The 23376-nt window shown below is 39.2% G+C and overlaps 1 protein-coding gene and 1 long non-coding RNA gene across 12 annotated transcripts in view; one reads left to right on the forward strand and one right to left on the reverse strand.

Moving 5' to 3' along the window:
- Positions 1-4837: 4837 nt before the first annotated feature.
- LOC145526284 (uncharacterized) lies at positions 4838-9570 on the reverse strand. The gene is made up of 4 exons (XR_014068828.1): positions 9418-9570; positions 8039-8234; positions 6386-7463; positions 4838-5079 (listed from the first exon to the last, which is right to left on the reverse strand). It is a non-coding gene; the product is annotated as an uncharacterized LOC145526284 (long non-coding RNA).
- Positions 8612-23376, forward strand: part of TBCEL (tubulin folding cofactor E like) — an 80110-nt gene continuing 65345 nt past the window's right edge. For 4 of the 11 annotated variants that reach the window (XR_014068825.1, XR_014068826.1, XM_081541622.1 and 1 more), the window contains exon 1: positions 8612-8821. The gene's annotated coding sequence lies outside the window, so the exon portion shown is untranslated. Of the gene's footprint in view, positions 8822-9122; positions 9239-9396; positions 9808-10336; positions 10413-10779; positions 10818-23376 lie in introns of those variants that run through there. The other 7 variants (XM_081541630.1, XM_081541624.1, XM_081541625.1 and 4 more) reach the window with 7 other exon arrangements.

Genomic DNA, 23376 nt, shown 5'->3' on the forward strand with positions numbered 1-23376 from the left:
CTTAAATTTGCTAAGACTTGTTTTGTGGCAAAGAAATCTATAAGATGTGCTAAAAGAAACTGAAGAAGATACACAAAAAATGCAAAGATATCCTGGGTTCAAGAATCAAAAGAGTTAATATTGCTAAATGTCCGTATTACCCAAAGCCATCTATAGATTCATCTCAATCACTATTGAAATTCCAGTGTCATTTTTCACGGAAATAGAAAAAAAAATCTTCATATTTGTATGGGATCACAAAAGATGGAACAGCCAAAGCAATTCAAAAAGAAAAAACAAAGCTGAAGGCATCACAAGTCCTGATTTCAAACTATATTTCAAAGCTATAATAATTAAATCTTCTTCTATAACTTACCAAAACTGATGCAAGGAGAGTAGAAAAAGTTGAATAATGCCTAACTATGAAGTAAACTGAATCTATAATTTAAAACTTTTTATATAAAATACTTTAGGTCAAAATGACTGCATCAGAGAACTCAATCATCTAAGAAATAAATAATGCCAATATTACACAAATTTTTGTAGGGAATAGAAAAAGAGAGAGTACTTTTCAATTAATCTTATCAGACCAATGAGAAAAGACAGACAAACTCAGAAGAAAAAAAGGGCCCGTACTGTTCATGAAGGAGAATATCAATTGGGCAATAAACATAGGAAAAGATATTCAACCTCCTTATTACTGTGATCAGTTGCTTTAGTTGTGTCCACCTCTTTGAGACTCCATGGACTGTACCCTGCCAGGCTCCTCTCTCCATGGGATTTTCCCAGCAAAAATACTGGAGTGAGTTGCCATGCACTCCTCCAAGGGATCTTCCTCACCCAGGGATCAAACCCTCATCTTCTGTGTCTCCTGCATTGCAGGTGGATTCTTTACCGCCGAGCCATCAGGGAAGCCCTCTTTATCATTAAGGAAATGCAAATTAAGCCAAAATAAGATACTACTATATGATCATCAAAATGGCTAAAATTAAAAAGATGCGCAGTACCAAATATTGATGAAGATGTGGAAAAAATGTAATTCTCATACACTGCTGTCAGAATTGTAAGTTGGCACAACCACTTTGGAAGAGTGTTTGGTAGTGTTTTCTAAAGCTGCATTGTCCAATATTGTAGTAGTAGTAGTAGTTAGCACCACATTTGTTTATTGAACACTTGAGCTGTGGCTAGCCCAAACTGCAATACATGTAAAATACACATTGAATTTTGGCGATTCAAAATGTGAAAAGAATGTAAAATATCTAATTAACAATTGTGATATTGATGACATGTTAAAATGATAATAGTTCGGATGCATTAAAACAAAAAAGTGCATGATTAATATTCATTTTTTTTAACTTTTTAATGTGGCTACTAGAAAATTTTAAATTACAGATGTGACTTGACTTGCACTATATTTCTATTAGACAGTGCTGATTGAAAGCTGTGATCCATCAGTTTTATTCCTGAGTATATTCCCAAAGAAATGGGTACATATGTACACTAAAAATCAAGTACAAGAATGTTCACAGCAGCATTATGCATAATAATAAAAAATTTGAAACCGAAACATCCTTCAATAGTAAATGGATAAATAAATTATAGTGAATTATAATATGAAATACCATTTAGCAACAAGGATTTTATTCAGCTATTTGAAAAAATGTAGAAGATTCACAACATTAAGTGAAGGAAGTCACCTCATTTGATTTCATTTATATAAAGTTTGGGCTTCCCAGGTGGTGCTGCTGCTGCTGCTAAGTCGCTTCAGTCGTGTCCGACTCTGTGCGACCCGGTAGATGGCAGCCCACCAGGCTCCCCCGTCCCTGGGATTCTCCAGGCAAGAACACTGGAGTGTGTTGCCATTTCCTTCTCCAGGTTATGAAAGTGAAAAGTGAAAGTGAAGTCGCTCAGTCGTGTCCGACTCTTGGCGACCCCATGGACTGCTGCCCACCAGGCCCCTCCGTCCATGGGATTTTCCAGGCAAGAGCACTGGAGTGGGGTGCCATTGCCTTCTCCCCAGGTGGTGCTAGTGGTAAAGAATCCGCCTGCCAACGCAGGAGATGCAAGAGACATGGATTCGATTCCTGAGTCAGGAAGATCCCCTGGAGGAGGCCATGGAAACCCACTCCAGTATTCTTGCCTGGAGAATCCCTTGGACAGAGTAGCCTGGTGGGCTATAGTCCATAGGGTCACAAAGAGATGGACATGACTAAAGCCACTTAGTACACACATACAAAGTTTAAAAATGGAAAAATAAGCTACAATATTAGAAGGATAGTCAGTAACTTTAGGGAGAATGGCGGATGTAGTGACTGGGGGAAAACTGGGAAACTGGCCTTGTACTATGACTGCTGCTGCTAAGTCACTTCAGTCGTGTCCGACTCTATGTGACCCCATAGACGGCAGCCCACCAGGCTCCGCCGTCCCTAGGATTCTCCAGGCAAGAGTACTGGAGTGGGTTGCCATTTCCTTCTCCAATGCATGAGAGTGAAAAGTGAAAGTGAAGCCGCTCAGTCGGGTCCAACTCTTTGCGACCCTATGGACTGCAGCCTACCAGGCTCCTCCGTCCATGGGATTTTCCAGGCAAGAGTACTGGAGTGGGTTGCCATTGCCTTCTCCATGTACTATGACTAGTTACATGGGTTTTTGCTTTGTGATAATTCATTGAATTGTTCATATATGTACACTGTGTATGTGCAGTTTTCTGTGTGTAAATTATACATACAGAAATATAAAAACTAAGAGGGTTTAGTGAAGTTTCCAGCAATTTGAAGCAAACAATCTTAATAAAGGTAAAGCCTCCTTGATAATTAAGCTTCTTACAACTGATCCACTTATGTACACTGCAGAAAAGCAAACTGAATTTTTTTTAAGACTATATTATGCCCAGTAAGAAAATCCTTTCTAAATAGTTCTAGATATGAGTCTCCAGTTTAAAATAAAAGTATCCCTGCTCTTGCTTGGTCACTGAGCTTGGCATGACAGTCCATTTCCTGACAGAGACATCAATAATGTTGACAAAAATAAAATACAGAATCTCAGAATTGCAGAATTTAAAGATATAATGTAGCCTATAAGTTTTTTGAGTAGTGATTTCTTTGGGAATCTTATGTAAACGATGGCACTTCCTCTTGAAAATACATACATGTAAAATATTCTATGTATTCACCATGGCAGCTTATTCAATTCAGGTTGTCTGATAGGTAAAGCTCTTAGGCAGAAATAGATCAAGTGATAAGGCTGGTTAGTGCAAAAATCAGGACTAGTATTGCAAACTTTCAATTTCTAAACCAGCTGTTATTCTTTCAAGGGAAGCAGTAGCTTTTCTCTTCTCTGTTCACATCTGTGTACTGATGTTGTTCACAATGAATTCTCATATAATTCTGTCCTTATCCTTTGCCTACTTGGAAGAGGTCTTTAGCTAAGAAGATGACTCCCTAACCCACCCTCCTTTTAAAATAATAGATATTTAACTGTCCTATATCACTGCTATTTGGGTATAGGCATTATCTTCCAACTACATTTTAGGAACAATTCGTTATCCATCTTTGCTTTCCCTTCACCACCTAGCTAGATGCAAGGCATATATCCATTTCAACATAACCAGTTGTTGAATTAGAAGAGCATGCAAAAATCTGACTGAAACTTCCTGTTGAATTACATCTCATCAATGCAGTGTTACCGTGAACTCAGATTCTGGTGTCAGGCTGACCTAAAAATGTATTCGGCCTCTGTCATTGACTAGTTGTATGTTATTAGGTATATCATTTCTCTAGAGTCTTAACTAGCAAATCTGCTGGCACCAAATGTACTTCATAAAAATCACTGTGAGGTAAAGGAAATAATCTATGTGAAATAGCTTGAGCATGTTCGGCACATAATAAAAACTCAAGAAATAGCTATGATTATTGTTATAGCATACTCAGTTTTGAAATAAAGAACTTGTTGGAGGACCATAGACTTGGAACCTTAGAATTCGACTGGTTAACCAGTCCAACTGATTCATGAATTATTATTATTATTACTATTTTTACTTTTTCTTGGCTGTACTGCATGGCATGTGGAATCTTCGTTCCCCAACCAGGGACTGAACCCATGTCCCTTGGATTGGAAGTGCAGAGTCTTAACCCCTGGACTGCCAGGAAGTCCTGATACAGGAATTATTTATATACCATTCTAGCAGAATTCTCCTTTGCCTAACCTATCCAAGTAACAGGGAACTCATTGGAATGGACTAATGCAATCCAATTCTTCGAAAGTTCTTTCTTATTATTGGCTTGAACCATATGAAATTGCCGTTTGTAGGTCAAAACAATCAAATTACCAACAATTTCTAGTAAAATGACCATCTTTCTGTTACATTCTCTCATTTAACTTCCCTGTCCACTGTCTCTTTGTATATAACAGTCCTTTAGAGATAATGGGGAATCCAGGGTGAACACAATGGATCTAGCTCCTACCTTCATGGAGGCTTAAGTGCTTGTCAAGGAGACAAGAAAATAAGCAGTTAAATATCATTTTCAGTCTCAAGGAGGTAGAAGAAAAATGTTCGAAGCAAAGGGCTTAGCAGAGGAAATTCTCATAGAACATAAACACGAGGGATTGAGAAAGGGGTAGAGCAGCACTAACAGACATCCTGCGATCATGAAAACGGTCTCTGCGGGCACTGTCCAATATGACAACCCCAGCCACATACAGCCACAGAGTTCCTGAAATGCAGCTAGTGTCATGTGACTTAGGAAATGCGGTTTTAATTAATTTAAATAACCACATGTGGATAGTACCTATCAGATTGAACAGGGCATGGACAGAATAAGAACAGACAGGGAACAACATGATCACGCATGAGGTTTTTTCAAAAATTAATTTAATATGTCCTGTGTGGGCTCTCCAGTTGCGGGGTATGGGCTTAGTTGCCCTGAGGCATGTGAGATCTTAGTTCTCCCACCAGGGACTGAACTCACATTGGAAAGCTGATTCTTAACTACTGGACCACCAGGGAAGTCCTTACACATGAGTTTTAGAGAGATAATTTTGTCTATCTTGTGGAGATAGACAAGGGATGGGTAGAGACGTTGATCTTGTCTTTAGGAGTATGTTCTACAAGGAGAGAGAAGGGAATGAAAGAAAAGTGAGTCAAGGACATCTCAAAGAACCAAAGTGTATATAGTCATCTCTTGGTATCCATGGGGAGTTGTTTCAGGCTCTTCCTAGATATCAAAATCCACAGATGCTCAAGTCTCTTACAGAAAATGGTGTAGTACCTGCATATAACCTATACACATCCTCCCATATACTTTAAATCATTTCTAGATTACTTATAATACCTAGTACAATGTAGTTGGTATGTAAATGGTTGAATATGATGTACATGTAAATGTCATGTAAATAGTTGTCTTCTCCAAGGTGGTCTAGCCCAGATCTCCTGCGTTGTAGGCAGATCCTTTACCATCTGAGCCACCAGGGAAGCCCAAATAGTTGTCTACGCACAGCAAATTCAAGTTTTACTTTTTGGAATTTTCTTTTTTTCCTGAATATTTTCTATTGGCAATTGGTTGAATCTGTGGATATGGAATCCCTGGGGTACGAAGGGCTGACTGTAACTAATCACACCCAATCTTATACAGTATTCATATATGCATATACGAATATATGCATATGCGTATACGAATATATGCATATGCATATATGAATATACACTGTATGCAGTATTTGTGGGCAATAATGACCCCTCATTTCTTGCCTTTTCCCCTAGTTGCTCATAGGACATCTAACTTCTTAAGTATCTCTGAGTGTTCCCAAGGGTACCTGAGCTTACAAGTATGTCTATCAGTAAAGCATCCATGTAGCATCCACCTTCGGAAAAGGCAATGGCAACCCACTCCAGTACTCTTGCCTGGAGAATCCCATGGACGGGGCAGCCTGGTGGGCTGCAGTCCATGGGGTCGCGAAGAGTCTGACATGACTGAGCGAGTTCATTTTCACTTTTCACTTTCATGCATTGGAGAAGGAAATGGCAGCCCACTCCAGTGTTCTTGCCTGGAGAATCCCAGGGACGGTGGAGCCTGGTAGGCTGCCGTCTATGGGGTCACACAGAGTCCGACACGACTGACGCGACTTAGCAGCAGCAGCAGCAGCAGCATCCATCTTGCTCTTTCTCCTCTGTGTATATTTCACTCAGTTCTTCTCATGGTCCTTGCCACTGAAACTACTAGATGCTGGTCATGTCAATGATCCTAATACTTCCAAAGCTGTTCACCCTATGGTGCCAGAAAGACCCTCTGTGCTCTGCAGAAGGAGGAAACTGCCGCTCCACAGTTTCTTGGCTCACCCTCCCCTTGATCTTCAGAATATTTTCTTTAATCAACTCTTTTCCTGCCCCTCTATTAATTCCCCTAAGGCTTACCTGTCAGTTCAGTTCAGTTCAGTCGCTCAGTCGTGTCCGACTCTTTGTGACTCCATGAATTGCAGCACGCCAGGCCTCCCTGTCCATCACCAACTCCCGGAGTTTACCCAAACCCATGTCCATCGAGTCGGTGATGCCATCCAACCATCTCATCCTCTGTCATCCCCTTCTCCTCCTGCCCCTAATCCTTCCCAGCATTAGGGTCTTTTCCAATGAGTCAACTCTTCACATCAGGTGGCCAAAGTATTGGAGTTTCAGCTTCAACATCAGTCCTTCCAATAAACACCCAGGATTGATCTCTTTTAGGATGGATTGATTGGATCTCCTTGCAGTCCAAGGGACTCTCAAGAGTCTTCTCCAACACCACAGTTCAAAAGCATCAATTCTGCAGTGCTCAGCTTTCTTCACCATCCAACTCTCACATCCATACATGACCACTGGAAAAACCATAGCCTTGACTAGACGGACCTTTGTTGGCAAAGTAATGTCTCTGCTTTTAAATATGCTATCTAGGTTGGTCATAATCTTCCTTCCAAGGAGTAAGCGTCTTTTAATTTCATGGCTGCAATCACCATCAGCAGTGATTTCGGAGCCCAAAAAAGTCAAGTCTGACACTGTTTCCACTGTTTCCCCATCTATTTCCCATGAAGTGATGGGACCAGATGCCATGATCTTAGTTTTCTGAATGTTGAGCTTTAAGCCAACTTTTTCACTCTCCTTTTTCACTTTCATCAAGAGGCTTTTTAGGTCTTCTTCACTTTCTGCCATAAGGGTGGTGTCATCTGCACATCTGAGGTTATTGATATTTCTCCCGGCAATCTTGATTCCAGCTTGTGTTTCTTCCAGCCCAGCGTTTCTCATGATGTACTCTGTATATAAGTTAAATAAGCAGGGTGACAATATACAGCCTTGACGGACTCCTTTTCCTATTTGGAACCAGTCTGTTGTTCCATGTCCAGTTCTAACTGTTGCTTCCTGACCTGCATACAGGTTTCTCAAGAGGCAGGTCAGATGGTCTGGTATTCCCATCTCTTTCAGAATTTTCCACAGTTTATTGTGATCCACACAGTCAAAGGCTCTGGCATAGTCAATAAAGCAGGAATATCAAAACAAAACAAAATAAAAGAAGTGAGTCCCCAGGAATTGCCATCAAGTCCCTTGCAAAGAATTTTGTCTTCCCCACTCTATGAACCAATAAATACCCATGTATGCACATCACAACCCCTTACCTGCTCCCTAGCACACACTACACGAAAACACACACACCTTATGCATGAAGATCTTGTCAACTCCTAGCTCTTCACCTAAAATATCTCTAATATATCCCTGAATTCTCTTCAGTCTTTTAGGGATGGTGCTTTCAGCCAGCACCATCCTTATTCTTGCAAAAGAAATGGTCAAAGAAGTACATAAGCCATCACAGCCCAACAGTCAGATATAATGTGTACAGAGCTGGAGCAGTAGTATAGCATAATGTGAAGTGGGGGCACTTGATTTTGGTGCCAGACTGACCTGAATTCCGATCTCAGTCTCGTCACTTTTACTAATTGTCTTGGGTAGATCACTTAACCTTTGTGAATTTCAGTTTTCAATTTTGTAAAATACCTACTTTGGGAAGGTCAGAAAAAATCGGAAATAGCTTATATACTGTGCCTGGTATCTAGAAGGGGCTCAATGAGTAAACGTGCAATCACTACATTGGTGTTGGAGCGCCGAAATCTCAGGATGCCGCAGACCTTGTGACAAGGACAGGAAATAAAGGTCACAGTGCTGCCACATCCTTACACAAAAGCATCTTGGGACAGTATCAGGTTACAGCCTCGAGCTCGCGAGTAAGGACACTGTAGACCTAGAAAGGAGGGAAACTGATCAGGGTCACCGGTAAACTAGTGACAGAATCAGGACAAAATTCTAGCTGAGTCTGGAAACTTTCGGCTTGCTGCTCCTTTCTGTAAGACAGCAGCCTCTCAGAGTCCCGGGCTCAGCTCTGACTTGCCCCTATTCCACTCTGATGTGACAATTTGTACTCCTTCTTTGCACCCAGGGTGTCCCCCCATGACGGGTAAGAGAAAAAGCAGATGATGAAGTGTGTTTCTAGTGACTACCCGGCCGGCCGCGACATCCCCGTCGCCATGGCAACCTCAGCTTGGTCCGGGAGGATCGGCTCCTCCGGCGCCCCCTCCCATTCACGCAGCGGACGTGACACGTGCGGCGGGGTCACGTGTTGTTGTTGGGCCGGGAAAGCTGCTTCCGGGTCAATGTAGGACACAGGGCTCCGGCGGCCAGAGTTGGGGACGAGGTGAAGCGGAGCCGGTCAGGGGCCGGCCGGGAGCAGGCCCGAGGCTGAGCGGCGGCCACGGCGGCGGCCGGGAGGGGGGAGGAGAGGCGCAGGCCGAGGAGCCGCCGCAGCAGCTCCCCCGCCTCCCAGGCTGAGGGGTGAGTGGAGCCCGGGCCTGCCGGCTCCGCCGGGTTGTCGAGGCCCGAGGGGCTCCCCTCTGGAGCCGGGGTGCCGTGCGAGGAAATAGTAGGAAGAAGTCGGAGCGGGACGAGGCCTGCCTGGGCGAAGGGGAGGATGGGACACCTGCCGGGGCCGGAGGGAGGATGGGGCCGGGCCTGCGCTGCGGCGGCGCGGGGAGGGCCTGGGCTGGGAGAGGGGCCCGAGTTGGAGAAGGCCGTCTGGGGGAGCCTGTCTGAGTTCCTGGGAGAATTAGGGCTTCCCGCTGTGCCCCGGGGCCTGGGGGACGAGGAGATGCCCCATGGCTGGTAGGAGGTGGAGACTGGAGATGTCTGGGGCTGCTGGGGAAATAGGAAACTTGCCTCTGAACTACTGAATCAAAAAAAAAAAAAAAATGAGTACGTGTCCCCAGGGAGGTTCGGTTGGGTTAGGAGCTCCTGGGACACCAGGCCTGCTCCTTCCGGGGCCCGTAGAAGCAAGCGGCAGTTTAAAGAGGGCTTTTGAGAGAATCGTTTTGCCCCCAGGACGACTAACTGACAGACGGTTGGAGTAAGATGGGACCTGGGAGGAGGGTAACCTGTCCAGAGATCTGGGAGAGAAGGGTCAGGATCTGTGAGGAGCTTCATTCTCTGCTGAGTTCGAGGTCCTCTTCTAGGAAGACATACTGGGAATTGGTGAAGCGAGAAGGAGAGGAGATACTGCCTTGGGGCACAGTGATTCTAGAAGTTGTAGTTCCGGAAAGTTGGTTGGAAGAGTAGAACTGTTTCTAGTCAGTGGAGGGAGGAGGAGCTCCCTGAAGGTTGCTAAGTTACCAGAAGCTTGTAGGCACCGCCTAGAGCTGGTGTTGGGGGAAGTTAGTTCTTTCAGGTCCAAATTCGGGCTTAGTTAAGGCGTGTCCTCATTCTTTTTTGGCTGCCGGGAGCTCTTAAATTGGTTTCTACGAGCCTATCTTGAGCTAAGAGATTGTGTAAGTGCTGAGGGCTGATGAATGGCTTTGGGTCCAGAGGCATTTGACCTAAATCTCTAGGTTAGGAGCTTTCAAACTTTTAAACAAATCATGCTTCATAGTAAGAAGTACGTTTTTCATTATCATCTAGTACATACCCACATAGGAACAAGAAGTTTCACAAAGCAGTACTCACTCTTATTACTAATGATGCATATTGATAATTGCTATTGTATTTCATTCTTTTTCTTTAAGAAATGCTAACTAAATGCACTAAATTGATACATGGGTGATAACTTGCAGTTTGACAAACTGTCTCCAGGGCACATTTTTTTGGCTTCAATTAGTGTCTTCCCCTATGTTTCTAGAGAACAAGGATGATAATAAGGAGATGGGTAGGGAGGGAGAGTGGAACCCCCCTTGGTGCAGTTGACTGCTTCTTTTATTTACATATTTAGAAGGTGTAGCAAATTGTACCATAATCTTTGATGTCTTAATTTGCCTGATCGGTTGATGAAATTTTGAAATAAGAATGTGCTTTTTAATTTTCTCTGTTCTTTGCTGGATCTGAGAAATATGAGAGGCCTAGTTCCATACAGTTGATTCATCCTTACAACATCTTTAAGGTAATTTTATTTTAATGTTACAATGTTATACACTAATTTGCCTTTCTGGGGTGTGAAAAATCTCAAGTTGAAACCCATACTCTTCCTACTCCAATAATTAATGTATGGTATGCTTTTTCTTCATGATTTAAGGTGTAGGTACCTGTCTTTAGTAACTTAATCATAAACTTAAGATATCTTTCAGTGAATTAACATCTTAATTCTCCCCATGAAAATGACATTTTCATCTGTTTTTGAAACAGATAAGGTCCTTGTGTGAGTAGTAGTATAATAAATGTTAATGAGTATGGGTGACCAAAGTGAAAAGCCTTCATGTGTTGCCATGTTTAATGTCCTTTTAAAAGTGTCACATGGCCTGTTGTTACAGGACACTGAGTGTCAAATGATGCTTTCTGATTTCAGTAGGTACGTATTTATAGGTTATATTTAAGACCAATTCAATCATTTTAATTTTTGTTGAAAATGCCCTCGTATTATTTGAAACCTGTAATTCAAAAGCACAGCCATCAGGAAAATATTGCCTAAAGTAAAGTTTACCAGTGGGGCCACATTCTTGAGTAGATGCTTTATGAAAGCATTCTTATTATCTTCAAACTTAGTGTTTTATAAAATACATCTTTCTTACCTTTATTTTTTGACTATCTCTTGGTTGCTCTGCCTGCATATATCAGCCATCCTTTTAAAGTTACCTTTTACTCAGGTAAAGATTTGTTTTAAAATGTTTAAAAGTTTTCTTTGTGTGGTAGATGTTTGGGACATTAAGGAAGATTCTCATTAATTCCATTTTTTCTGGGAATCATGTGTATCTGTCAATAAACAGTTGTGGAGAATTTACCCTGAGTGATTCTGTGTGCTTTTTTTTTTATAGTTTTCATTTCTGTTCTTCAGCTTCTTCCACCTGTCTGTAGCAGGCTCTTTTACCCTTCTAATTTTTGTTTCTGAACTGCTGTGGGTTTGGAAATTAGATGCTTACCTTTGTTAGAACTTTGAGTAAAATGAGATTATATGGCTCTTAATAATGTTCTTTCATTTATATATATTATATATTAAGTATAATATATATACATGTACTTTTTTCTTTTAGTGTATGAACTATGTGACATGTATTTTGCAGGCCTGTTTGCTGACTTCTTAGTCATGGGCTGTGTTTTGAATAAGTGAACTCTATATTTTGGAGCTTAGTTGGTTGTGTAAAAAAAAGTTGTAAAAAGTAACATGAAACTGGTCGGAATACAACTTGGACTTAAGGGGTGAAGAAATCATTCGTTAATAGCTGTGATTGTTGCCTGTCAAGAAGTACCATTCTTCCCTTTTTCATCTTTTCCAGTACCATGTTCTAGCTTTTATTTTTTTGAAATTGGAACACTGCCAGCCTAACTATTCCTATTGTTGTTCTCTATATACTTGATCTTGCCTAACTTCATCAGAGTACTCTTCCAGAGAATATTGCTGTGATTTATCATTTCCCTCCTCAAAAACTATTAGCAATTTCCCAGAGCCAGCACTGAATAAAACCCATAGTGTTTAGGTTGACACTGAGAGCATTCTACAGCTTCTGCTTTTTACTGACATTATTTTTCCATCCCTAAATGCAGATCCTCTGTTCCTGCCAAGCCGTCTGCTTTTTGATCCTTCCTTTGCATGTAGCATTATTCCTGAAAGTCTGAAGGATTTTCTTCATGAAATCCTGCTCATCTTCATTTCATTACAGCTGATCTCTCTTCCTTGAAGTCTTTCTTGCTGTTTTGTTGATACTACTTCTCCTCTATCACTGTATATTTACCAATTGTGTGATTTCTATCCCTTTTAGATTGTAAACTGATTGAGACAGGAGGCTCATATATCCTCAAACCTGTAGAACACCCTGCACAGAGTTGAGTGTAGTTCATGGACCAAGGCAGTTAAAATTGCAGATCTCTGGAAATTCCACCCTAAACTTACTGAATCAGAATCTAAGAATCTGCCCAGGTGATTCTAATGTACAGTAATGTTTAAGAATTGCTGACCTAGCACGATGCATAAAATTACAGTAGATACACATACAGTTTTTTAGCAAATAATGTAAGTGAATTGAGCAGTATCAGTTCAGCAGATGGCTTAATTTTAGCGCCTTGAAGTCGGGCAGCCTAGATTTGTCTTTCACTCATTAGCCATCTGACTAGCCTCTCTTTGCTTTAGTTTTCTGATATGTAAAATAGGGTTAGTAACACTACCTCTGATAAAGGTGTCGTGAGAACTGAATAATAACATGTATAAAACAACACAGTACCAAGCACATAGTGAAATCAGTAGGTATTATGTACTGTTGTCATGTTGATCATAACAGAGGTCATCAAAGTAATGAAACGAGAATAGACTTTACGTCAGTCATTGTGAATACACAAATTACTCATGTTTTTAAGAATTCAAGCTTAAGATTCATTTTCCATTGTAGACTGACAGTTGATGGATCTGAATGGTGTATAAAGTCATAAAAATGTGTTTTTTTCCTTCTTTAGAACGATTGATGCAAAATTAGCATGTTAGATTTTTCTCCCCCCTTAATCTCCCTGAAGGAGAGTGCAAACTTATATGTGTATGTATACACACACACACACACACACACAAATACACCCCTGGGTCAGGAAGATCCCCTGGAAAAGGGAATGGCAACCCACTCCAGTATTCTTGCCTGGAGAATTCTATAGACAGGGGCGTTTGGTTGGCTACATAGTCCATGGGACCGCAAAGAATAATCGGACATGACTGAGGGACTAACATTTTCACAGACACATAGTTTTCAAAATACCTTTCCATCTGTAATACTTTTCATTGGTGTTCTTGATTTTTATATCACTGTCAGAAAGTACTACTTCATGTTTATTCAAAGTAAAGTTCACTGTTTTATTCATCCAACAAGTATTTGTTGCCACTTGCCTGACACTGCTTTGTACTACACTGAACTGAACTGACAGATCCCTGCTTTTGTGGGACTTGGGTTCTGATGGAATTTACCACTAACTTAACAGATAGTGATAAGTGCTGTAAAGAATGAAACAGAGTGAAGTGATAAGTGCTTGCTGGTGGCAGTGTTGCCATATTTAATGAGGTGGTCAGAGGCAACTAGGTTGAGAAGGTAGCATTTGTGCTTAAATTTATTTGAGATTTAAATGCTGAAATGAAGCCAGCTAAGCCAAGAGCCAGGAAAAGGGCATTCCTGTAAAAGCCTTAAGAGGGGAAATCAACTCGGCAGGTTTGAGAAGTAGAAAGCCAAACCAGGTGAAACCTAGTGGGCTAGGAAAAGGGTGGAAGGAGGTAAGCACAGAACAGGTAAGATGGCGCCCTGAAGGCTGTGGTAAAGACTGAATTTTATTCTGATTGTGAAGAGAAGCCTTTGGAGAGTTTAAAGGACATGACTTACATTTTGAAAAGATCACTTGGATGATCTTGGAGAATTATACAGTCTTGAGAGACTTAGGAGAAAGCTATTGCCACAGTCCTTGCGAGAGATTAATGAAGGCTTAACCCAGAGTAAAGTAGAGGAAATGGAAAGAATTGGGCAGAATTGGGGTGTTAGTGGCTCAGATGGCTCAGAAGGTAAAGAATCTGCCCACAATGCAGAAGACCCGGGTTCGATCCCTGGGGAGGGAAGATCCCCTGGAGGAGGAAATGGCAACCCACTCCAGTATTCTTGCCTGGAGGATTCCATGGACAGAGGAACCTGATGGGCTACAGTCCATGGGATCACGAAGAGTCAAACATGACTGAGTGACTAACACACAGAAGTTGATTAATTACAGGGGGTGTGAGAGAAAGAGAAGAATATAACTGCAGGTGGGAACTAGTGGAGGAGGAGCAGATGTGAGGAAATTAAGAATTCTGATTTTGTTTCCTCTGTGCCTCTCCTTGGTTATTCACCCCTACTGTCCAAGGATACCACAGTTTTGAATTTTTTGTTTGTTATTCTCTAACTTTTCTTTACAATTACCACCTATGCATGTAACCCTGAATAATGCAATGATTAATTTTCTATGTTTTTGAATTTTAAGTGGAATTATACTGTATATATTATTGTGATCGGTTATTTTATCCATTTAACTGTTTTTAAAAGTCATTTGTGTTGATAAGGAAGCAGTCATAATGAATGACCAATTATTAATTCCATTGCTGTGTAAGCATTTTATGAATGTAACGGAATTTATCCAGCTGCCTATTCTTGGATGTAAGGGTGTTTTTTTCACGAGGGTTTTTGTAATTTCAAACAATACTGTTGTGGTGGACATGTACTTTTCTCCTGGTACACATTACAAGTTCCTGTAAAGTTACACTGAGAATTGCTGTGTCACAGGAAATGTGCATATTCAGCTTCACTAGATGATGATAACCGGTTTTCCAAGGTATTCGTATTCCTACTAGCAGTGGAAGAGTTCCTGTTCGTCCACATTTTCTCCAACACTTGGTATTGTCAGAGTTTTTAAGTTTTGCTAGTTTTTGTAAAATGATAGTTCATTGAGATTTTAATTTCTGTCTTTGAATATTATTGAGCGTCTTTTACATATATTTATTAGTCTTTTGAATTTTATCTTCTCTTAAATACCTGTTCATGTCTTTTGTCTGTTTTTCTATTGCATCATTTGCCTTTTTCTTACTGGTTTTAGTTCCCCATATTAATTACATGTGTTGCAAGTATCTTTTTCCAGTTTCTAGCTTATCTTTTTCTGTGTTTAATATCTTTTGATGATCAAAAGTTTTTCATTTTACTTTTCCTTTATGGGTTCTTTTTGCGTTTTGCTTATGAAATAGTTCCCTAAATCAAGATCTTAGAGCTGTTTTCCTATTTTTAAAAAATACCTATTTTTTTCTCACTGGGGTAAAGTTTGCTTTCAACATTCTAGCTGGATTGAACCTTTCTGTGTTGTGAGATGAGGAATTCCCCTTTCACTTTTCCCAGATCTGTATTTACTTGTCCTGGGGCAGTTCTTGTGTAGTTTAACTTTTTCCTGCTAATCTCTATGCTGCTTGCAGCCAGATTTACATAGACCTGTTTCTGGACTATCCATTCAAGTCCATTGATCCATTTTTTTCCCCTCCAGAGTTTTCTTTACAAAGTACAGTTGATTCTTGTTATTCATGGTACTTACGTAAAGTTGTCATAAATATCAAATTAGTAAATTTGTTATCATTGTTCCCAGGGGAAATGTAGGGTTAGGGTCCTGCCAGTCTTTGCTCACATTTTCATCAAGTGATTAATACCTAACCTTGTTTAATATGTGTTTCCGTTTAAAGATACCGTATTCAGTATGTATTATTGATTCATTCACTTTGGATTCATAGTGATCTGCTCTGTAGTTCATGCCTGAATAAATCTTAGATATCTAACACCAGGTTTTTCCACAAGGTACATCAAAATCTTATTGGGTTTAGGCACACAGCAATGTGCTGAGGGGCCTTTTGCTATAGTAAAATCAACAGAAAAGCACAAAAACATAAAAAACCTGGCACTAAATAGATCCTGAAAAGGACGCTTGTTTACAGTATGAGAGCTGAAACAAGAAGGCAGAGTGATGCCTTTTTTCTATCTCAGCTGGAAACATACTGTCAGGTGACTCATTTTTTCTTGCTGTGAGAGTATCTGCAAATGACCGTGAAAATGCTGCAAGTATTGATTTTGGAGTTACAAATTAATTTGAGTTGGTGAATTTGCAAATAAAGAATTTTCTAACAATGAGGCTCTACTGTATTATGAAATCTGGGGAGACAGTTTTTCAGCAACTTTAGCATGTTCCCTTTCCTCTTATGCTTACACATATATTTATAATATTTTATTTTAAAAGAATGATATAATGCAATGATTCTCTCATATACTGAGTTGTAGTTGACAGATGCCATTAGCTCAGTGGGCTTCCCTGGTGGCTCAGATGGTAAAGAATGCAATTCGGGAGACCTGGGTTCAATCCCTGGGTTGGGAGGATCCCCTGGAGGAGGGCATGGCAACCTACTCCAGTATTCTTTCCTGGAGAATCCCCATGAACAGAGGAACCTGGCAGGCTACAGTCTATGGAGTCACAAAGAGTCGGACACGACTAAGCAACTAAGCACAGCATTATTTCAATGAAGTTAGTTCATTTTTGAGAATATTTTTATTATTATTACATTGTTACTTAAAATGAATAGAGAATTTTAGGAAAGAATTGTGACCTTTAAAATGTTGGAAACAAGTCTAGATTATTAAACCATGTTATTATGCCTTGCGTGAGGATGATTTTTTCTCATAGGTACTATTAGTAACTTAAGGCATACATTTTATAAAGGCAAGTCCCTTTGGAGATTGTAATTTAAATGTTATCTCTATTAATCCCTCATCCATTAGTGACATTTTCCCATGTGAACATCGGTAAAGGAGTCCAAAAAAAAAGATACGATTGTGTACATTATAAATCATATCTGTTACAAATGCATTTATTGAGACTTGGTTAATTTATCCCTCACTCACTATTGAAGATCCTTAAGTGAATTGCTGGCATCAATTTGGTAAGTACGCTGAGAGAGTAAGAACCAAACACTTTAGACTTGACCTGTATTCATCTTTTTTTAAAGTATTTTATTTATTCCTTGATTTTTGAAATTTTATTGTGGTAAAATGTATATAACGTACCATTTTAACCATCTTTAAGTGTATGTATCAGTGGCAGTAAGTACATTCACATTGTTGTACAACCATCCCCACCATCCCTCTCCAGAGCTTTTTCATGTCCCCAGCCTGAAACTCCCCATTCCGCACTCTCCCCAGCCCCTGGCAACCATCATTCTATTACATTTCCTATCTCTGTGAATGTGACTACTCTAGACACTTTGTATAAGTGGAATTATACAGTAGTAGTTCTTCTGTATTTAGTTTGTTTCACTTAGGTTTATGTTTTCAAGGTTCATTCATATTGAAGCATGAGTCAGAATTGCCTTCCTTTTCAAAGCTGAATAATTCTCCACTGTGTATACATTCTATATTTTCCTTATCCATTTATCTGCCCATGGATGTTTAGGTAATCTTGGCTATTGTGAATAATGCTGCTGTGAATATTGGTGTACAAATACCTGTTCAAGTCCCTGCTTTCAGTTCTTTTGATATATACCCAGAAATGGGATTGTTGGATCATATGTAACTCCATGTTTAATTTTTTGAGAAACTGCCATACTGTTTTCTGTAGCAAGTACACCATTTTACATTCTCACCAGCAATGCATATATGTTCATTCCCATAGTTACTATACTGTGCCTGTTGATCTGAAGAATGGCATAAATTATTAAATCTTATGTATGAGATGTACAGTATAGTATGGATACCATAATCTTATATTCAATATTAAATCTACTGTGGCTATAGTTTTTGTGGAAGAATTCAACTTGTGCTCGGAAGCAAGAATTTTTTATTCTGCTACTGATTCATTGCTCTTATCATGTGTTGTCTTATTTTTGGAATCCCCATGGAGAGGTAGACATAATTAGTATTTCAGTGGTAGCTATGAAGCATTTTCATAACTCTTTATTATATCCCTGCCTTTCATATTTTAAAAAATACATTTGATATGAAAAATCAGAAGTGATTAAAAAAACTCATCTATTACCATATTTATTGAGTGGATTATGCACAAAGTTCCAGTCCATGATAGAAAGAAGCATTGTGATACGGTTCTTAGCCTCAAGAACTATACTGACTAAGGATTTAAAACATAAAACACATGAAAATCACAACATTATGCATTAGTTAATAATGGGAGAAAAACGAAAAGAATCCATGCCAATATGTGATTAATTACCCACTGAATATTTTAGGTAATGGATAGGCTGAGCTCAGCTCAAAAGAAGCATCATTATGTCGGGAGGTATATGAAAAGTCTTCATCTCCAAGTATTCTGAGTAGGGCTTTGAAGAATGAGTAAAACTTAAGACAGGTGGAGAAGGGAAGACCTAGTTAAGGAGGAATGACATTATAAATGTCAGACATTCATTAATTGGCAGTAATTAGCATTGACCTGGGACCAAAAAATATTAGATCAAAACTATTTAACAATAATTGTAAATATGTCCACCAGCCCTACATTAATGTTTCCATGAATGGTAATGAGAATAATAATCGGAGTAGCAGGAGGAGTGATAGTAAGCCAGTATTTAAGTGCTCTTCCTATGCAAGGCAATGTGCTAAACATGTTTCACCCATATTCCATTCATTCAGCAACTCTGTGAACTAGGAGTTAGGGGCTCTTTTACCCCTTTTATGAATGAGGAGACTTATTAATAGAAACCAAAGTAACTTGCTCACATACAGAGTGGTGGAGTCGGTCATGATTTACATCCAGGCAGTTTGGTTGCCCTTATTACCACCAGGCAGTATCACTGTAGGGCAATAATGCTACTATAGCGCAAAATATGGCAAGAGCTAGTGAATTTTTTTTTAATAACCCGTAAACTTTTGCAACTTCTCTGTGTGGCTGTTGTTTACAAGAATGCTTTGTAAACTCTAGAAGGCTGCAGAGTGATGAGCTAGTAGTCCATTCCTAATGAGACCTTGCTTTAACTTGATAGGTAGGTACACACAAGTAGAGATGATGGGGTAGTCTGTTCTGTAAACAGCTGAGTAGTGACCTTAAACTTGTGTATTCATAGCTAAAAGATAGTGTGCATATGTAATTTTCTTCTAATGAAAACCGGTACGTTCAACAAACTAATATTTAGTGCTTTTTGGGAGGAAGAGGAAGTTAAAAATATTTTCCCCCCTTTAGTGACTAGACCAATCAGTACAGCTGCTTAGTTTTGTGGTTCAATTACTTTGATGTAGTTACAAGAGGTATTTTGGGTGTGATGATTTTCATATATTTTAATAAGTTGTATTTCTATGATTTGTGCATGATGCCATATACTATTGACATGCATTTTTTTTCTTTTTTTTTTTTTGTAGTGAAGACAGCATGGCTCAACAGATTAGGAATACAGAAAGTATGACTTAGCATCCTGGTTGGGCCACAGAAGCCTGAGCAGGTCACCTCAGTTTCGTGTCCTATGTAAATAGAGATAAGTGTCAGTCTGTCTGAGAAGGTGCCTGTGGAAAATTACTAGGCTTTAAAATGATTGTTAATCTCAGTGTAGGGACACTCAGCTTTCGGGGAGCATCAATTCAAGAATAAATGTTTCTACTCGTGAATTTTGAGTAAGTGTAACATAAAAGCCTTAAGATTTTTTTTCTGGTCCATGTGGAAAGGTAGGGGTTGTTGGAGATTTGTTTGTAAAGGAGTTGGAAAGTGGGGAATAAGGGTGGAATTCTTGGAATTGATTGAAGTAAGGGGTGAGGTGAACGTTAAACTTTTTGTTGTTCTTGTGATTGCTGAAAGTTGATGGAAAGTGCTTTTCTGTATTCTGAAATGCCTAATTTAGTAGGGATGTAGATAATTGGTGTAAGCCAACATTTCTCACAGAAGCTATGGGAATCAAGAAAGAAGTTTTTAGAAATAGTTTCATACAAAGAGATGCTTATATCTAAGTAGCAGTATTTTCTTAATCTTTTTCCTCTCAAGTACTTTCTCATCAAAATAATAAAGTGCTGGGGCTAGTTCATTTGGATCAGAAATTTTGAGTGCTGCACGAAACAGACTGCCATCATGAGAGTCGGTCCTGGTTACTAATACGCAGCTGTAGATGAGGGAACTTTGTCTTTTGTCCAATATCAGATGTGCCTTGTGTGCAGTATGGTTCTTTAGTAAAAAAATATGGACAACTCTGAGGCCATGCTCACTGATAACATAGAGTCACAGTTTTAGATATCTCTGGTGCCACTAATATAATTACATAAAGAATTTGGGTTAGATATTTTTATACCTGCGGTCCTTTTAAGGAGAATGGACCGTGCTGTGATAAGTGAAAAGGATAGCAGTGCCCTACTAATAGTCCAATTCAAAGACTGACCAGGAGTCTGAATTCACATTTCATTCGGCAGTGTTGGATTTTTTGAAAAAATCTTCTACCAAGAAAAGTTGATGTGCCACATTATTATACTTGGGTGTAGCTTAGTATACAGCTGAGAAGGAGACCTTGAGAAAAAGGGTGGTTCATAGTACGGTGTGAGATCATGGTGTGTTATGATAATGGACTTATCAGCTGCACTCGTTTTGCACTTGGCATGCTCAGAGTCAATTGGTGAATTGGTAAGCCATAATTCTTGAGCTCTGAAAGGTTATTAGAATTAGTGTATTTTCCTTACTTTTCATCCCAAGAAGGCATCTGCTTAGGTATATTACATAATCTTCAAGGAGGTAAGTGAGGTAGAGTTGCCTGTATATGTACTTTATGATAAGGGAAAGTAGAAGTGCCATGCAGAATGAGACTGTCTAGCCTAAGTATGTTGACTTGGATGATATCTTTAATGTGTTTCTATGGGAGAGATCACCGTCATTTATGAGTCCCACAGCAAAAGCTTGTTAATAGAATGTTCTACAGACCTTAAAATGATTATATAGGTATTTATTTATGGATATAAAAAGTTTTTCATGAGCTATTTAGTGAAAAGGCAGGTTACAGAGCTATATATCTAAAAGTAATTTAATCTTTGTGTGAAAAGCATGTATCTACGTAGCATGAAAAAAATGGTCCGAAAAAATACACACCATAAAGTGCATCCTCAGGCTTTTAATCTACTTTCTAAATCTGTCAACCAAAGCTTCCTGGTATGGCTGTGGCTGTAACTTTGCTTCAGATAAGAAAAGGTTTTTGATAACACTTATTTACATGCTTAGCTAGTGAAAAGTGAAACTCCATCTACATGACGTAACAGTTTTTTGGCTTATTTTCAATTGGTAATTTTTAAAAATTCAGAATGTATATCACTAGGATTTTTAAAGCAGTTTTTTTTTTTTTTTAGAAAAAAGCTCATCAGTAGACCCTTTTCTCTTTATTTTTTAATATTTTTAATTGAAGTATAGTTGATTCACAACATTGTGCTAATTTCTGCTGTATATTCTTTTATAATATCCTTTTCCATTATGGTTTATCCCAGGAGATTAGAGATAGTTCCCTGTGCTATACAGTAGAACCTTGTTGTTTATCCATTCTAAATGTAATAGTTTACATCTACTAACCCCAAACTCCTAGTCAATCCCACCTCCACTTGGCAACCACAAGTCAGTTCTCTATGTCTATGAGTCTGTTTTCTGTTTTGTAAATAGGTTCATTTGTGCCGTATTTTAGATTTCACATGTAAGTGATATTGTATGGTATTTGTCTTTCTCTTTCTGACCAGCTTCACTTAGTATGATAATCTCTAATTGCACCCATGTTGCTGCAGATGGCATTATTCTGTTCTTTGTTATGGCCGAATAGTTTTCCATTGTATATATGTATCACATCTTCTTTATCCATTCCTTTATTGTTCTTTCTTTTAATCTTTCCTGGAGGTAAAAATATGTAAAATATACACATGCCTTCCCAGAGTAATTATGTTTTATTGGGGTACACTCGTTCGGAGGATCAGAAACACTTAGGAAACAAAACAACAAGCGCAAGTCCCAGCTACCTAACATGTCCAAGAATCCGGCAGAGTTCAGATGTAATGGGGAGCTTTCAAAACAGGAAGCTTTCTGGGGATAAGGTTAGGAACCCCAAAGTAGAAGCTAAACAGGCTTTGAAAAAAACTTAAAAATTAAGAAAGCTAGTAGTCCTAAGAGATTCTTTGACGCTACTCAGATTTTCCTCAGCTTTGTTAGTTTTTTTGACCTCCTCTATGCCATTACTGCCCACACCCCAAAACTCATCCTATAAATTCCTCTTTCAAGATATAACAGCTCTCTATCTCTGAACACTTCACTTTTCTTCATCAACTGTCCCATCTCTTCTGTTTTCATCTAAGCATCTCAAAGGCATGGTCTATACTTAACTGTCCTCACTTATTTATTTCCGTAACTCCCTAAACTATCATTTCTATACCCTTGTCTGTACTGAAGGTGCTTCCTCTAAGATGAACAAACTGCTACTTGCGCAGTCCTTTTAGGGTTTTAAATTTATCATTTTTGATCTCTTGATAGTCTACATAAAGATCAGTAACCCCATCCTTGCAGTATTCACAGCAATCTGTCAAAACTTCCCTTTTATCTCTATAGGATAAAGTCAAACTGAGCAGGGTCAGGCATGAGCTGACTCCCATCTACTTTTTGGTCCGCTCCCCATGCAAATTTTATGTTGTAGCAAAACCACTTAATGTGTCTTGTGAGGTTTATCTTCAGTTGTTTCCTGTGCCTGGAATGCTCTTCATCCCATTAGCCTAATCTTTGTCATCTTTCAAAATGGCTGAGGATTCACCTCCTACTTCCTTGATTATAGTTCCAAAAGTTCATCACTTCTTGTATTTGAATTCACTATTTCTGGATGCCCTGTTTGAGGTATGTATTATCTCCGTGAATGTCCCTCTAGGTTGTGGATGCCATAGGGGCAGAGTTTGTATTTTATTTTCTTGCTTTCTTTTTGCTTGGCACAGATTCAGTGTCTGGTTCATGTTTGTTGAATGGAACTACATGAGACTATAAACTTTGTGAGGGCATACGTTTCATAAATAAATGAACGAGTAAATAAGCCTAATTGGGACCACTTGATAATGTGCAAAAAAGAGATAGTGAAAACTGGATATATTTGTTTGTTGTCTCCATTTTTGTTAAACAAGTGGTGAAGAAATTCTTATTCTCAGATTGTCTTGTAAAGGAAGTAGGTACCCGAGAAGAGAAAAAAGCCTGGAATGAAATGTCATCTGACCAACGGAACCCAAAGGTGAAATTGTGGAGCCTTTGGCCAAAATGTTTAACCTAAATTTTATTTTCAAATATTTGGTAGCAAAATATTAGCAGGTAGCTCTAAAGTGTGTTTTCTCCTGCCCTTCTCTGATGGATAGATAAGATTGGTTAGTTGTAAATTGTATATACATGAGTCTGTGTCAAATGGCTGAAAATAATTT

Source organism: Giraffa tippelskirchi, chromosome 11 (genome assembly GCF_054371585.1).
Source record: "Giraffa tippelskirchi isolate mGirTip1 chromosome 11, T2T-mGirTip1v1.2.pri, whole genome shotgun sequence".
NCBI lineage: Eukaryota > Metazoa > Chordata > Mammalia > Artiodactyla > Giraffidae > Giraffa > Giraffa tippelskirchi.